Source organism: Salvelinus sp. IW2-2015, unplaced genomic scaffold (assembly GCF_002910315.2).
Source record: "Salvelinus sp. IW2-2015 unplaced genomic scaffold, ASM291031v2 Un_scaffold1966, whole genome shotgun sequence".
Taxonomy (NCBI): Eukaryota; Metazoa; Chordata; class Actinopteri; order Salmoniformes; family Salmonidae; genus Salvelinus; species Salvelinus sp. IW2-2015.
Genome location: NW_019943319.1, coordinates 68,787 through 72,870, shown reverse-complemented (window position 1 = coordinate 72,870; position 4,084 = coordinate 68,787).

Genomic DNA, 4,084 nt, shown 5'->3' with positions numbered 1-4,084 from the left:
TTCTGCATTTGCAATGAATTATTTAGGGCGTGGATTTCAACTGTACATGTCCCCAGTTTTTGACAGAATCCTCACAAAGAGACAAAGAACAGCACCATCTAATGTAAGCCCTACGGTTTTCCAATCTCTGGTCTTCTTCGAATGAAATTATTTCTAGTTGGTGAGGGCCTGACGTTCCTACAACCCTAGCAAGAAAGAAGCAGAATATGGTGGGCCTTTTATTCTCGATGTTCATCAAAGCATACTCCCTGGCATGTCAATAATACTGATATTGTTTGGGGAAAAAATTCTGACTACGCCCTGTCGGCGGTGTACTGATGAGAGTATGTTGTTATCTGTACTGACCACTTCAACGCATGGTACTTAAACTAGAGTTTCACCAGCGACCTCCTACTGTGTAAGGATGGATCTTAACCGCCATTTTTACTCTCGAATAAAGAGAGTAATTGTCAAATTTTAATTCTTCTGAAATCACTTATTCCTAGAAATTAATATCAACGCCCAGGTGATGATCACCTGCTCACCATGATGGGAGTAACTCATTCAAAGCATACTCGAGTGCACAAATGATTTCGTTATAACACAAAAGCAACCAAAAAAAGTTCGGGTCTCCAGCGATTCCCGACAGACCTATGAGCGCGAAAAGCCATAGCCACATTGGATGTGAAGTATGGCTACAGATCCTTCCTCTGATCTACATAAAGAGCGCCAACTACTCGCAAATCGTTGATTTGATGAGCTTTCTACCAAGAGAGACCAAGCTGACATCAGTTACTACTTTACCATGACAGAAGTAGTATAGAACAAAAAAGGCGACAAGGCCAGTAAACTCCTTGCTATCAGATCCTGTAAATCTGAGGCCCGTCAGGTTTAATCCCACAAATAGACAACAAATATGTCTGTGTGGCCGAAAAAACGACAGTTAATGCGATAAGGAGAATCAATGATCAATTAAAAACAATTTACTCCTGACGCTAGTACGGAAGACACCTTGAGAATCTCCTCAGAACCCAATTATTTAGAGAGCTGAATGATTTCATCTCTTTAAGTGGTATGAACTATGCATTTATATTGATACAGACCTTGCCCAGTGACTGTTTAAAAGAAGAAATTTACACGCCTGAGGAGAAATTGCAACAGGAGCAGTGTCCGAGATTTGAATGTTGTAAATCACAAGGCGAATCTATTTCAGACTAGAATTTTAACGAAAGAGACGAGTTATTCTGGTCTGACTTTTGCCCACTCCTTGTGGCCTATGCGGGCCACAATCTCGCTTTTTTAAACTGTGATTACAAAATTCTACGCCAAGCTGTTAGCCTCGTATGAAGGCTCGCTGCACCAAGTAATACACCTCTGACCAGACTGGCTTTGTGAGCAATAGGCATCTGTTTTTCAATATTAGATGCTTATGCATATACTGGTACTCCCAGCGTCGGGGGACCCGGAGGTGGTGGGTCTCACTTGAAAATGCGGAAAAAGCTTTTGACCGCATTGAGTGGAACTACCTAACAGCTGGCCTTTACTAGGTTTTTGGCTTTGGCCCCAAATTCCTTGTGTGCATAAAGATTCACTTTATTTTTCTCCCATGGCTTTGAATAGGACTAACAACTTGTCATCTGACTATTTTCCCTTGCACCGCGGATCCGACAGGGTTGCCACTCTCCCCTTGTTGTTTGCCTTGGGCAATCGAGCCCTCGCCACGCTACGCTCTAATGACTGCCGATCAAGGTGTAAATCAGGACAGGCAGGCTTAGAGCAGAAAGTCTCGCTATATGCTGACGACCTCCTTTGTTTATCTCCCACCCTGATTCCTCATTGCCACGTACTTTTATCTGTTCTTAAAAAGTTTGGATCAATTTAGGGTTACAAGCTGATCTAGGCAAGAGTGAGCTTTTTCCCTGTAAATAAGGCTGCTTTAAAGTGCTTGTTTACAAGTTTTCAGTTTAGTATTGGTCTGGATCAATTCACCTACTTGGGAGTTAAAGTGACAAGGAAATATTCAAATTTGTTTCAGAAAACATTGTTTGCTCTAGCAGATACTTTAAAACCATATTTTATTTTTTGGAATTCGCTACCGTCTTTCTTTTATTGGAAGGATTAATGTCATTACATGAATGTGTTGCCTAATTTTTTATATTTTATTCTCAATGTTTTACCCGATCTTTTATTTTCAAAATCTTTTTTTAATTACACTGGTATCAAACATTCATGTTTTATTTGGGATGCACGGTACCACGGATTGGTCAGAAAAAACATTTACAGAAGCATAAGGATCGGGTGGTTTAGCTCTACCAATTTTCAGACATACTCATTGGGCTGAAAATTTCAGAGCCCTTTTGTATCTGCTGCACACTGGATCCACTTCTTGGCCCCTAGACCACTCTGGGTTCAGATGGAGTGCTGAATCGTGGTAAACCCTGCTGGCACTTTGCTTAGTGTTGTGCTCGCTTTCTCCCAGTGTCCCTAGGCAAAAGTTGTGTCAACCCAATTGTAAAGCGCTCTCTTAAAATGTGGGAATCCAGTTCCGTTAAGCTTTAGCCTCTGAGGCATTCTCTATCAGGCTCATCAATCAGAACCATTATTTCCTCCATCTTTAAACTGATGGGAGCTTTGGCATCTGGCAAATCGAGAGCTAGGCCTCTCCTCACTCGCACCAGATTATTCCTTTGATGATACATTTCCTCTTGTTGCTCAGCTTACAGGGAAGAGTTCACTCCCCCAATCCACTTTTTCTGCTAATCTCCAGACTAGGAACTTTGTCCAGAGCTACACACCTGATTTCCCCATAGGCCTGTGATACAGCATACAGATGAGCATCTTTGGAGCTGAAAAGCCTTCTAGGGGCGCAATTTCCAGAATGTATATGCAATCATTCATCGACTACAGAACTCTTCTTTGGTGCCTTTAAAGACTGATGGGAAACGGATTTGGGGGACGGAACTTGGGAAGACACCTGGGAATCTGTCTGCACAGGGTGGCATCTACGTCCTCTTTTAACACTAAAGACACAGCCTCATTCAATTCAAGGTGTGCACGTCTCCACCTGGTCCGGGGCCAAACTAGGAAGAATATTCCTTGATTTTTGAATCCTACCCTGTGTCGATGTAAAACAGAACACCAGCAACCTGTAATCATATGTTTTGGGGCTGTCAAAACTGTCAGGTTTCTGGGGAATTCATATTTAATGTTTCTCTGATAATATATGACCTGTTATTAGATCCATCTCCCCTTACAGCCTTTTTGAGTCGGCCCATAGGTACCCCTGTTAAGAATCACGCTTGACACTGTTGAGGCTAGACGGCTTATTCTACAGCAATTGGAAATGGCAGTTTCCCCCATCCTTATAAATATTGGGTGAGAGAAGTGGTTGTCTTCTCTGAACCTCACGACACATTTTTTTATTCAATATACGCATTGGGAACCCCACACACTGCTTTATAGTCTTGGGGCGTCCATTTCGGTCTTACTTTAAACGAGTCCATCCTCTGATGGCATTCATATAAAACACAACTAAGGCGTTGTATTTGACTTCCTGTGACTTAAAGGCTGGATGAGCCTTTATTTGTGGTTTTTTTTTTCGGGGGGGGGGGCATTAAGGTTGTTGAAGTGCTTATTGTTGTTGACCATGGTCGAATGCCGTTGTTCATCTTGGCTGGTGAGACGACTAAAATGTGGAGCTTTGTGTTTGCCCTGTTAAAAAAGGAAAATTCATGCTTTACACTAAAATTAAAATGTATTTGTTTATTATTTGTAGACTTTGTAGCCTTATCTGCCCGGTGTTTTTAACTTGTCTAAAGGTACGGTATCTTTTTAAGCAAATATATTATAATAATTTTTTTCTAGTTGTGTATATTATTTATATTGTTTTGGTGTTGTCTTGTTGTAAAACTAAATAAACCGTTTTCAACAAAAAAAACAGATTGACAGAGTCGAAAGCCTTGGCAGGTCCGATGAATCAGCTTGCAATTTGTCTTTTAATTCGTGAGGGTTTTATGATGTCGTTTTAGGACCTTGATGTGGCTGAGGTCAACCCATGACCAGCTCGAAACAGATTGCCATAGCGGAGAAGGTTACGGTGGGATTC